Here is a 13,904-nt window from a genome sequence, read left to right as displayed (position 1 = left end):
GACCGATAAAAAACAAATGAAAAGTACAAAAAGTTTAAATTAGTCATGTCTTTTGAATTGTAAAAATTAAATTGATATATATTTACAAGATAGTTGACTGAAAGAGTGGTATTTTAGGATGAGCAATTGCTGGCTCATTCATTTCAGAAAGGTTAAATTGTTGCACAGTACTGGCAACTAGTTTTGTTAACTCCATTCTTGGCGCAGCCTTACTGTGCTTAAAGCCAAAACCCTCGTTGTTATCTTGCCAGATGTATAAGAGGCAACACCGGGGGTCTCGCCGGACCTCAGCCCCCCCACCTTCAAGATTTCGGTTGTCACTTGATCCCAGTATGATTGTATTTAGGGGCATTCCCAGACGATATGAAAGAATGTCCCGACTTGCCCACAACCTCTAAGGCAGAAAGGATCCGATGCGTGCCCTAACCTATGTAAGAGGGTACGGGAGTAGTACACCCGGTGCAGTACCTTGAGTTGTATCAGCTTGAGTCGTGACGGAATCGCCGCCTCGCGGGTCCGCTTCCCATTTGGCCCGGTGAAGCAGTGTGTGGTTGGGTTGATTATTCACTAGTTTTCTATAGGTTTGTGAAATGGCTTTTTTGTCCATTTAGTCTGTCAGAATTCTGTCCTCTAGGGGTGAGGAATCAGCCAGTGTAGCGTCCTGGGGGATTGCGCCCTGGAGGGCGTGCCTAATTTGTAGGTATCGATAATGTTCTGTGTCCCCCATATCATACTTGGCTTGTAATGTAGTGAAAGGGAGGATTTCTCCTCGCACCCAGATGTCGCCAATCTTTGATATACCGATGAGGTCCCACTGTCTGAATCCCTTAGTGTTCGCTAGGGTGCCGAGCCGTCGAGTCTCCCAAAGTGGCGTGGCTAGTGTTAGCACTCCCTCCCAACCCAGCACCCGCTGAGCAGTGTGCCATATTTTAATTGTATGTGCGGTGGGACCCGTGAGCGCATGTTTCCTTTTATTAGTGTAGAGAGCTTTCATCAGGTTCTGTGCAGGAAGGATGTCCCTATCTAGTCGGAATGCTGGTTCGTCATGGGGAACATGCAGCCATTGATTTATGATCGTCAGTTGTGAGGCCCAGTAGTAAAGCTTCACATCCGGTAGGGCAATGCCACCATCATACCAGCTTTGTACCAACTTACGTTGCGCAATACGGGGTGGTCGTCCGTCCGATAAGAGCAAGGTGACTTATGCTTCAATGGCCTTAAAATAAGGAAGAGTGACCAGGAAGGGGGTGTTTTGGAGGACTTAGAGGAACCTGGGTAGTGCCAGCATTTTAAATAGTGCCACCCTTCCCAGCAGTGTCAACGGCAGAGTCCGCCAATGCCTGACGTCTGCCTTAAGCCGCGTAAGGGGTTTTATTAGGTTCTCTGTCATGAACACATCGTCCTTCGGGGTGATATATATCCCTAGATATTTAAACCCGTTACTCGCAATTTGGAGTGTACAGCCCGGGGGTAGGTCGGGTGTAGGCCCGTGCAGCACATATAAGAGTGATTTTGACCAATTGATGGTATACCCGGACACTGTCCCAAACTGCGCAAGAATGTCCATTAGGGCCCTCAGGGAGTCTGCCGGGGATGTTAGATATATTAATGCATCATCGGCATATAGGGAGACCCAGTCTTCCCAATCTGCCTCCCATCGTATCCCCCGAATTCGCGGCTCTTGTCTCAACCATGCGGCCAGAGGTTCCAGCACGAGGGCGAAGAGGAGAGGGGACAGCGGGCAACCCTGCCGCCTTCCCCTTCCAAGCCGGAATTCCCGTGAAAGATGGCCATTCGCTACCACCTGCGCCAACGACGCCGTATATAGCAGTTCAATCCATCCGCAGAATTTGGGGCCAAATCCCAATCTCCGAAGTACCGCAAAAAGGAAGGGCCATTCGACCAGGTCGAACGCCATTGTGGCGTCTAGCGAGAGGATGGTCGCGTTCTCTTTTATCAGGGGTATGCGGGCCATCACACCATGTAGGCGCCGTAGGTTGAGTGCGGTGTTGCGGCCGGGCATAAAACCAGACTGGTCTGGGTGGACCAAGGTGGTAAGGTGTGGTTGTAGCCGGAGCGCCAGTGCCTTTGCCAATGTTTTAGCTTTTACATTTAGCAGTGAGATCAGGCGGTAGGATGACGGCTGTGTCACCGGTTTGCCAGGTTTGTGAATTGCCACGATCGTTGCTAGTCTCTGATCTTTGGGCAAGATACCCCGCCCTCGGCAGTCGTTATACATAGAGAGCAAGTGCGGTGTGATGGTGCCCGACATCTTTTTATAAAGTTCGACTGGTAAACCATTGGGCCCCATGGCCCTTCCCGTGTGAAGGGCCTTTAGCGCTAATCCTATTTCTTCGGTCGTAAGGTCTGCTTCTAACGTATGCGTATCCTCAGGTGGTAACGCCGGTAGGTCTATGTTTTGTAAGAAGCTTGTAATGTCGTCTGCCGTGGCCATGGTTCTCGGTGTGTACACCCGTAATGAGTCGCTAATGCCTCTACAATAAGCTGGGGGTCAGTGGTGACAGTGCCAGCATCTAGTGTCAGCTGTGCCATGCATCTGTTTGCTTTCTCCTTTTTCTCCAGCCAAGCCAGCATCTTCCTTGTCTTGTCCCCAAGTTCATATACTCTGTGTAAGGTGTGTAGTTGCTTAGTTTTCGCCTGTTCCCATGCATATGCTCTGTATTCCTGGGTCGCCAGTGCTAGGGTTTGCGTCATCATGTCAGTGAACGTTTCTGCGTGCGCTACTTCCGCCCTTTGTAATGTCGTCTCCAGTTTATCTAAGTGTTCCCTACGTTCTCGATTGCGTCGGGTAATGGTGGAGAAGGCTTGTCCGCGGATCACCGTCTTGTAGGCCTCCCATAGTATGCTCGGCGAGTCTACAGTGTGTGTGTTTTCCGCGAAGTAGTGTTCGGTGGATTGCCTTAAGGCCTTTGCTATGCTGGGGGTTTGGAGATATCCCAGGTATACTGGGTAGATCCGTCGCTGAGTGGGTATATGTGTTGTATAGGTGAGGTGCATCGGGGAGTGGTCTGAAATGCCACGCGACAGATGTTCCACTGCACTCACTTTTTCGGGGGGGACCGCTGATGTAAATATATCATCTATTCATGACAGACTGTTGTGTGCCCCCGAGTGGAAGGTATATTGGCAATTTATTTATTTATTTATTTATTTATAAAATTTCTATAGCGCACAAATACCTTCCGGTGTCACGGCGCTGGAGTTCACAGATTGAAGGGGGTTCCTATTGGCAGTTACTGATTAAAAAGCCAGGTTTTAAGGTGCTTTCGGAATATTAATAATGATGGGCTGAGTTTGATATAGGGAGGGAGCAGGTTCCATAGTTTCGAAGCAGCAACCACAACGCGTTTATCTCCCCATGTCGCTTTTTTTGTGCGTGGAATTTTAAGCTGTTTGGCTGCAGATGAACGTAATGTTCGACTAGGTGTGTAAACACTAATGGCCTTTTTTAAAAATTCTGGTCCAATGTTGTTCAAAGCCTTATATGTAACACACTAGGCCTTAAACTTTATACGGCTTCTAACCGGCAGCCAATGTAGTTGGCGAATGATGGGAGAGATCGATGAATATTTAGGTGTGCTAGTTAGGATCCTTGCGGCAGCATTTTGAACAAGCTGTAATTTGTTCAAAACTTGCTCCTGAGCGTTCAACAATAGGCCGTTGCAATAGTCCACCTTGGATAATACCAAAGTGGACATTAGGGTCTTGCCTGCATTTGGGGGAAGAAATGGAAGCAATTTCTTTACCATTCTTAGAGTAAAAAAGGAGGCTGAAACCACTGCGTTGGCATGGCTAACAAAAGCTAGCTTGTTGTCAAATAGAACTCCCGGATTTCTAACTTTGGGTACTGGTGGTGGGGGGGTTCCTAGCTCCGAAGGCCACCAGACTGGGGACCAAGCCGGGGTCAGTGCACCGAATACCATGACCTCAGTCTTATCAGAATTTAGCTTTAAACAATTCTGATCCATCCAGGTACTGATGGCTCTCATACCCTCCTGGAAGTTAGCGGACACTGCTCCTCCATTTTTGTGGATCGCCAGGACCAACTGGGTGTCATCGGCATATGAGGTCAATCCAATACCAAATGACGTGATCACCCTCGCCAAGTCCGACACGTAGATGTTAAAAAGTGTCGGACTTAGCGAGGAGCCCTGAGGAACTCCACAAGGCAGAGTGAAATTAGGGGAGTAATAACTCCCCATCTTCACCGACTGCTCTCTATCAGCCAAAAAGGATGCCAGAAGTACCTTGGCTTTGTCCTGAATGCCTATTGCAGCGACACGGTCGATCAAGATGGTGTGATCTGTAGGGTGTTTAAGCCTCCATATATCACTCAGTCATATCGCGTCTAAGAAGTCCCGCAGGGTATGGTTGTGTCCGTGAGTGTCTCTGGGAGGTTTGCAATCGACGGAGGGGTCAACCACAGTGTTGAAGTCCCCACCCAGGATCAGTTCTCCCTCTGGTAGATCTAGCAGGAATTTACCCAGGTCTCTGAAAGTGGTCCGGTGCAGTGGCGGGAGTATGTATACGGAGACCATATTGTAGCTTCGGCCTTCCCATTGGCAAGTCATGGCAGTGAAGTGACCCTGGTCATCGGAGCAGGTGCTACGTATTACCAGTGGGGATCTTTTGTGGACTAGTATACCAACCCCTCGGGATCCCAATGTGAAAGCTGCGTGGGTGATCATCTTGAACCCCCATCGGTCCAAGGCTTTGCCGGCCCTGCCCATTAAGTGTGTCTCCTGAAGTAGTGCGACTGTGGGGCCCTTACGCTTAAGGTATTATAGATTAGGCCTCGTTTTTTCTTGTGCCCCAGACCATTTACATTCCAGGATATTACTGACAATGTCGGGCATGATGTTTCCGCAGTCTGGGAGCCAGGGACCCCACCATCAGAGTGTGCCATTGTGTGATGTCCTTAAAGCCTTGATGTAGCAAATATTCCTCTGAACTGCGTGGTCAAAGTGTTGGAAGTATGTGCCCATACAGTTTGTCGTTATGTACCGGGTACCTGTGTGTGTGCACATGGTCCACACTAGTGATCATAAGGATTCATGGAGTGATTGTGAACTAAATAACCTGTCATAATGCAAAATGAAGTCAAGAACAAGTAAAACCCCAACCTCCCCACCCTGCCTTCCTGCCCGGCAGACCCCAAACTGTCCACCATCCCAACTGAGCAGAGTGCTTGTTACTCTAAAACAACTGCAACATTTTGGAGGGTGAGACTTCTGTGACTTGAAGAACCTTTGTCCCTTTACATTGTTCATGTGGTGCTGTGCCAACATAATAGATCCTAACTGCGATAATGCGGCAGTTCTCGGTTGGAGTCCGACATCACGCCTCATGGCGTCACATCTGCATTGCAATTTAAATCGGCTCCCACCTCCCCCCTTAAATGTCATTCCCCGGGCCGTATACTTATAACAGCGCCACAGTGTGGTTACAAGGTACGTGTGGCTACTGGTCGCCCCTTCATCTGCTGTGTCGCTGCGTGTCTCGATTCTTGGGTCCTCCCGCTCTGCAGGAGTTTTCGACTTCCCCTGTGCCAGTGTGTTGCTTTCTTGGGTAGGCCTGCAGTGGTTTATTTATTGCCAAGGAAAGGAGAAAGACATTTATTTGCAACTTTAATCATCTTGAAGAAGAATCTCCAAGGGCTTGACCTGTTTTTGCCTCCTGCTGAAGTCTCAGGAATACAAGACTTCATCACCAGCTCCCCCCATGAATGTCCTTGCTGGAATTCTGTCTGAAGAAGCCTGCATGTTGATGGGAGCTGTAACTGTGACTCAACGAGAAGAAGTGTGTCGCATCCGCAGCTGTCGCCATTGCATCATCAGAGAAGCGTTTTGCCACTGCAAGGGTCGCCGTTGCATCACCAGAGAAGCATGTGTCTGTCGCAGCTGTGTGTAGTCGCATCACAGGAGAAGCGCATCGTTACCGCAAGGGTCGCCATCGCATCACCGGAGACGTGTGTCTCATGGCCTTTCGTAGCTCCAAAATTACAGAGTCGCCGCACGGCCGCCAGGCGTGCACACATCATCTTCATGTCATCGCATAAATCAAGGGCGCCATCTTCTTGCATCTCACCGGATCGTCGCATCGCATCAAGGCGCCATCTTGTCACAGCGCAACGGGCTGCACCACAAGATTGTCGCATCACCTCCTCTCCAGTAAGGAACGGATGCATCGCCTACTTTGCGTAAGCACTTAGGAACATATGCATCGCCTCCCCTGAAGCAAGGAACCAACGCATTGTTCTCCCTGCAAACCTTTTGTTTATCTTGCGTGATGCACCTAAAGGTACTTTGTGGGAAACATGTCAAATTTACCATCTATAGTGAACTAAGGTATTTCTACCATCTTAAAGTCATTTTCTTAATACTGTATTGTGGATTTTTGTCGTTTTGGTCTTGAGTTAAGTCTATATAAAGAATACTTTTTTTTATAAAAACCTGTGTTGTGTCCATCTGTAGTGTTTTCATTGTATTACTATTTGTATTCACAAATACTTTACACACTGCCTCTGAGATAAGCCTTCCTGCTCGTGCCAAGCTACCACAGGGTTGAGCAGGGGTTATTTAGGAGTATAGCCCCTTACTCTGACTAGAAGCAAGGGTCCCTATTTGGACAAAGGTGCAAGCCATTGCCAACTAGAGACCCCCAGCTCTAACATAGCCTATGTGCAGAAGGGCCATAACCACTTTAAATATTACCTACATTATGAAACTGAAACCCATTGAGGGAGATCACAGTAACTCCAGCATTACATGCAGAGTTTGTGAATGGCAGAATAGAGTGTTGGGAGCACACTACACAGAGCTGACCTTTGCTCAGATACCGGCCTGGGCAAAGTGAAATTTGGCAGCCCCTTCCACTAGTTCACTTTAAATGTCTAGTCTATGTGTTGAAAATTTGGGAGAAGTAGGAGGAAGGTGAGGGTGTCGATCGTCAGTGGTGGTGGTTGACTTCGAATACTGAAGACCTCGACATTGAAGAAAGGACGAGCTAGGCAAAGACTCTTTTGGCGACACCATTGTTTATCTTCCTCTGAAAAGACCCGATGTGCATTGGCTTCTCCAAATGTTCTGTGGTCTTAGATGCATCGGTTTGAGAGATAGACATCGGCCTTGGTGTAGAGGATGGGTAACCACCTTGCTTACTTCTTTTCTCCTTCTTTCGTTCTTTCAATCGGAATTCAATATGCAATGCTTTTTAATGGCCTCGTTTAGAGAGGTTGGACGAGGGATAATTTCTAGTTCGTCTTTGGTTTCTTCCTTCAGGCCAGGAAGAAACAAGGTAAGAAATGTTCACTCTGCCCATTAGATTTCTGTCATCAAAGTTCTGAAGCAAGTGACATACAACATCACATCCTCCGCCGAATGTTCCATATTTGGGCGGCAAAATGTCTTCTGAAACTTCTCCAAGAACAAAACATATTTATTCAAACATGGATTGGACAAGGAGACCAGAGGCATTGCCTACTCAAGAGCATCAACAGTAAGACAACAGATTGAATAAGACCACCTTTGTTCTGTACAGTTCAAACTGGGTTGGACAGAAGGTGAAAGGAACCATTATGGAGGCCAGGAAATCACTAAGTATGGGCGAATTTTGCCAATTTGAAAGCGTACTCGTGGTCCGCAAAATCCACGAGTTTTTTTATGAATTGGCGCATCTTTTTATTTTTGCGTGTTCACGGGTTTTTTTTTCAGCGCGGCTCCCGCGAAGTTACCCATGCGGTCGTACATGGGCGCGGCCATCTTGTTTTCAGTGTTCGAGGGCTAGTTGCATGTTCACGTTGTGCATTTCCTACGTGCGGGCGTAATTGCGTGTTCGCGTCTGTTTTTGCGGGGGAAATATCGCGCAAACTTACCCACGTGGTCGCAACGGTCCAGCACCCCGTAGCCAGCTCCCTTGTGGGCGCTTAAGGGGGGAGGCTGTAAGACCCAGGGAGATCTTCAGCGCGGTGGAGGTGGCCACGCTGGTCTTCTTTGTACAGTGCCACCTCCCAAGACCGTCGCGGCAGGCCAGGTACCGGGTACGGGCTCCGGGAGCATCGCCAGCTATGGGGTAACGTGTGCCGGGCCACGTATCGGGAGTCTGGGGTCCAGCGCACCTACAACCAGGCGACGCACTGGTGGTCCATCATCCTGGACCGGGAACAAGACCTGCTCGACCTGCTTGGCATAGAGATCCCTGGGCTTGGTGAGTACTAGCAGCTATTTAATCACAACTTTGTTTTCTCCTGCTCTGTGTTATGATATTGCAAATATATGTTTTTTACGAAGAGCAAGAATGCTGCCGATTACATTCCAGGTAAATTATGTTTCAAAAGCTTCTGTGATTGCAGGTGCTCGCCTGCTCACTGGCGATGTTACTAAGCTTACTTGTTTTCAATTTTGTGCTCATTTGGCCTGAGTGAGTATGTATGAGTGTACTTTACAGAACTGCATAATGCTAAACACTAGAGATTACATTGCAGGTAAATTATGTTTCAAAAGCTTCTGTGATTGCAGGTGCTCGCCTGCTCACTGGTGGTGCTGCTATGCCTACTTGTTTTCAATTTTGTGCTCATTTGGCCTGAGTGATTATGTATGAGTGTACTTTACACAACTGCGTAATGCTAGACACTAGAGACTCAAGTCCAGTCCTTCCTTTGTACTCCTGCCACTAAGAAGAGATAGTGGTGGTGGATTGATAGTTTGAGAATATTATGACTGGTTACTTAGTGGGAAACTTCTTAGTGGTCTGCAATCATGACGGACTGTGTCTGTCACTTCGTGTGCTGCAGAGTGCTGCCTGCCAGTCTTAGTAGAACCTTTTTGTAGTCGGTTTAGTGAGTTACATAACTTTAGTAGACGGTCCGCAAATCCAGCAATACTAATATCCTAGTAGACCACATCAGATAGGTCAATAAATTGAGTGCAATTGTTGTCTATCTCCCCAAAATAAATTGTTATTGTTTTTTTGAAATGTTTGATTTGGCTAACAACAATCATCCATATTTGTGTCTTTCTTTCATGTACATCAGGTCCCCCAGGGGCAAGAGGACAGAGGAGGAGATAGCGGCGCCGGTGGAGAAAGAAGGCCAGGATCAGTCCGCCGAGGGCTCCTCTGCTGGCCCCAGTAAGTTTTCCTGTTAATATTAATAATTATACTTCCCTATCTTTTATAGCACCTATTTATTCCAAACGTTCATCATAATTCTATTTTTTCCTAAATCGTCTTTGATCTTCTTGTAGACTGTTTCTAAATTCTTATCCTGCCCCTACTATGACTCTCTGTGCTACTACTAGATTATTATTAGTCTGTCTGTGTAGCTATCTAAGCTTGCACAGTTGGCAAAAGGTGTTAAACAAAACTCCTATTCAGCAATAGCTCTAGGTATTGAGTGCAGTCCTCTCGGTTGTCCATAATGTCTATTGAAGTCTTCTTAATGTTTATGCTTTGACAATTCCCAACAATAAAATGTCAATAGCCACCAAGAATAAGATACTAGTTTACTTTTTGATTGGATAGGAGGACATACTACTACTGTTGCACGGACTATTCTGCACATACAGAAGTATGGACAAGAAATAGGGCATTGGTGATATTGGGCGCAGTTAGACTTTTCACATACCTCATTCATAACAGAAGTTGAACCCCCTATCTCCTTACTGACTAGCTAGTGTGTCAGAGTCATTATTTAGCTCCCGAATGCAGCGATGATCCCCAATGATTATACAACCCAGAACATAAGACTACGGAGTCAGAGTCCCGACCTCTCAGAGTCATGGACTCATGCTTGCAAATTGCAAACCCTTTCGCTCACTCATTCATGACCAAAAACCACAGAGTCTATGTAAGCTTTAAAGCTTTATTAAAAGTAAAACAACTAGCTCTGTGTGTACTCTGTATATTAAATTTCAATTGTGCATTATATAAAAACATTTATTAAAATCAACTTCATAAGTTCATATAAGATAAACGGTGAACGCTTGAAAATTGAAAAGTGGCTGATTTCACAAATTAATTGTGGGAGAGCCCTCACCTGGTTGGAACTTAAAGTCTTGGTGGTGATGATGACGACTCCGACTAACATATTGCAATTGTTCGTAGAAGGGAAGCTTAAGCTTCTGTCTGTTATGAGAAAAATGGTGCGTGTTAAAAAGCAAGCATTCATCAGTTGTGCCAAAAAGTGTAGCATGTTATGGCTAAGCATAAATAAAAAACACCCTTCCCTTACGAAAGGGGAATTTTTAGTTTAGACTAGAGAGTCACGAATGAGTACATTTGTTTATGTAGTACTAGTAACATATTTTTTCATTCCTAGACAAAATAGGGAGTGGTGTATATGGCTTCTAAAAATAGTAAATGTATTTTCTAGGCATAACACCATCGGCACAGTCCACCACCAGTGCCAGGGCCAGCGCGGAGGTGGTCACTCCAGGGGCGGATGCGGTGCCAGCAGGAATTGCTGTGGGGGATGCCACGGTAGTGGCGGGCAGTGGTAATCTATTATATTCCTTACTTATTGAGATTGCAGAGTAGGCTCGCTGCAGGGGTGTATATGTTGTTCAGTACAAGTACACTTTACTGTTAAGAAGACTTACAAATTTAGAACTAAATTTTTGTCAACCAGGTAGAAGACAGTCACCCTTGACTTCGCATTAGCAATAGCATTAGCGGAGGGAGTTGACGAGTAGCCAATGGCCTCCTCTAAATTTGACTTCAACTCAGCTGTGAAAGTTTTATCGAGAAGCCAAGTCAGATCAGACATGAACTTGATGGATGGGATGAACGAAAAGGGAAAGAAGGGTGTAAGAAAGGACGAGCGAGTTAAATTAATGACTGGCAAAGAATGATACGTGTTTTTGAATGCTGCCAGAGGTGGCTCGGAATCTGATGCATGGCCGGTTGAAGGCTGAAGCAAGGATGGGTGAAAGGAGAAAGAAAAGAGGACTGCCTGGGTGGGTGAAACAGAAACTGTATGAGTGCGCAATATATCCTTTGGTTCAAAATCAAATGCAAGTCAAGCCCGGATGCATGGCTGGCGGTTTACAAAATAAAATAAAAAGGTTGTTTTTCAGTGAGAAAAAGTAAGGTTTGTCCAGTTGGGACATTAAGAAGAATGATTGACATTTACTTTGAATGGATGGATGCCTGGATGGTATCTTCCTCATATATAGCATAGGTGTAGGTAGACAGAGTAGACGGTCACTGGATGAAGAGTGTTACTTTGAAGAGCATGAAATACCGCACGTCCGTGCCAGAGTAGCAAAGCAGACGAAAGTAGAAATTATAATTTTTACGAATACTACCTTGACTAACAGTAGTTTGCAAGCACAGCATAATTTGTGTATCATGATTGTATAGTCCACATTATGAAGTCAAGTAAGTCACAACTCACAAGTGCCTTCCTCCGGCGTTTACGGGGACCACTCACTACCTCTGTTTTACAACTCTGTCATTCATGTGTGGCCTATCGGTGTTCACTCAATCAAAAACAAAGCACCTAAATTCATCCCTTATATAAGCAAATATCATGTGAAGGGATAGATGCTCATATTATTTATCTTCTTCATTTATTTTTTGTAGTAGTCAGGGGCAGGGCAGGGTGAAAGTTAAATTAATTAAGCAGTAGCCCTTGTAACAGAGTATGTCCAGTTCCACCGGTAATAGAAAAGAAAGAGCTTCACCACCTGCATGTACTGGACTGGTAACAGTAACGCAAGTCTGCATCATCATGGCTTGCGTCGGTTTTTCTTGGGTGCAAGTTGACTGCGCTGGCATTATGCTGGCTTACACAAGTTTACGTACTAATTTCGCTAAACAAGTGAGAAGAAGAAGACTGGTGTACTGTCTGAGCCTAATGTAGTGAGTCCATATAGTGATAGTAGAATTCCTGAAACTCCCACTAATGTTAGAGCAGTGGCCGACAAAGTGGGAGGTTAGATAGATACATGCCACAAATGTTATGTACTGTGCTTGCAAGTTGTTAGTGCTACTGTGACACAACTTTCTGCTGAATTATTTTGTGTTAATCTTAAAGAGCATTGGTTACAGTTTGTTTTTCTTTCTTCATATAGATACTCCTTCTAAACTAACAAGGAAGAAGTTGGCTATCAGGGCCCGGCAACGGAAGCTGGAGGCAATTGTCGCCAAATATCAGCGGCTGGTGGCTCAGGAGGAGGAGGATGACACGCAGTCAACAACATCCATAACAGCTGCATCCTCCTCCGCTGCCCCTGGGTCATACAGCCAGCGCAATACTCCAGCGGTACGGCGCCGTGGTCCGGCAGCCACCCACCGCAGCAGAGCAGCAAAAACAACCGCTGCCCCCCACAGTACCTGCAAGTGCAAGGCTTGAGTGCACCGGTTGACCCTGAGAGTGGTCTACCTTGAGCAGGAGGTGGCGAGGCAGAATGCCCTGCTCAAGGACCTCCGGAGAGAGCAGCGTGACCACCTGGCCAAAGGACACCGCTGGCGGAAGTAGAGAGACTGTCCCTTTTTTAAAGACTTTTGGGGGGGTGGGAATTGGGCGTAGGGGTTTTTGGACTTTTGGGGACATGATTTCATAGACATTGGTTGGGGTTAGGGAGGGGGGTGGGTCGGGACTTGTGGGATAGCTTATTTTTGTTAGGGTAAAAATAATTATTTACTTCTACTTAAACATAGCACACGCGTTTTTACTGTTTTGTGGGGGAAGGCAGGGGGGATTAACTGTACGTTTGTTTTCCTGAAACTTAACTGGCTGGTTGATTCAAATTGTCTAATCGCCCAAATTTGTACAAAAGTACCACTGACAGAGTTAGTGAATTCAATTGTCCTACTACTTTACTAGTACTACTGTCAGTCTCTCCTCTCCTCCTACTCCATTATTGTTCCTCCCCCAAAATGCTTATCTTACCTGTGATTCGTGTCTGAGAATAGGGCTAGGCAAAAGGCTGGCTGCATGGCAAATGGTGATTAAGGTTGGCTATGGAATCCTGGACGGATGAAATGTCATCGTTGTGATGGTAGTAGTAGTGGTACACACTGGCAGTAGCAGCATATGGAAAAAAAAGAAATGAAACATTGAGTGGCCTGAGAGGAGCATTAGAACAGTACGATAGATAGTACAGTACACAAGAACAGTGCCATAAATTGTAGCCTAAGCAATGCTAAAGTATTCAAAATATAACTGATAGTTGCGTGGAGTATGGCTACTACAAGAAATAGTACTGAAGGACACAGCAGCATAAGCATTCGTCACATGTAGGAGGAGGATGTTGTTGATGATGAATCCACTCGATGGCACACATGAAATTCTGATTTGATTTGCAAATACTCGTGGGTGTGTGTCAAGCAGAATAAGAATATATCCTTGGATTCCTTGACCTGCCTTGAAATTGATTTTCTGTTGCTTTGACCTTATCCTCCCCAGCAAGTGTGCGGAACTATTGTTGTCATTTAGTCACACCTCTATGAAAACCACACAGCCCAGGGGAAGAGGGTTAGGGTTTGAAAATTGGATGGGAATGGGGGTTTTTGGGAAGGTTTTGTGGAGAGTGGAAAAAAAACACAGCATGGACAAACAACAAGTGAAGAAAAACAAATCTTTGGATACAAAGATATCCATACATCTTTTAAGGGACATAAAGGAAGTGCATGCATGAAGTTGTTTGCTAAATGGATGGTTAGGTTACTGAAAAGTAGTACTTACTACAACTTACTATCTATGAATAAACAATTTGACACTACAGAGCTGCAGTAATTACGCAATTTCACTTGCCTATCTGCCCTCAGAGAGAATAAACACTTATTAGTACATTAAATTAGTTTTAAAAATAGCAAAGAAACTTATCAAATAGCTGTAGGGATGAATTTAAAGCAGAGAGCAAACGCACAGAGTCGCACCC

Source organism: Lissotriton helveticus, chromosome 2_1 (assembly GCF_964261635.1).
Source record: "Lissotriton helveticus chromosome 2_1, aLisHel1.1, whole genome shotgun sequence".
Taxonomy (NCBI): domain Eukaryota; kingdom Metazoa; phylum Chordata; class Amphibia; order Caudata; family Salamandridae; genus Lissotriton; species Lissotriton helveticus.
Note: the sequence above shows the minus strand (reverse complement) of the source record.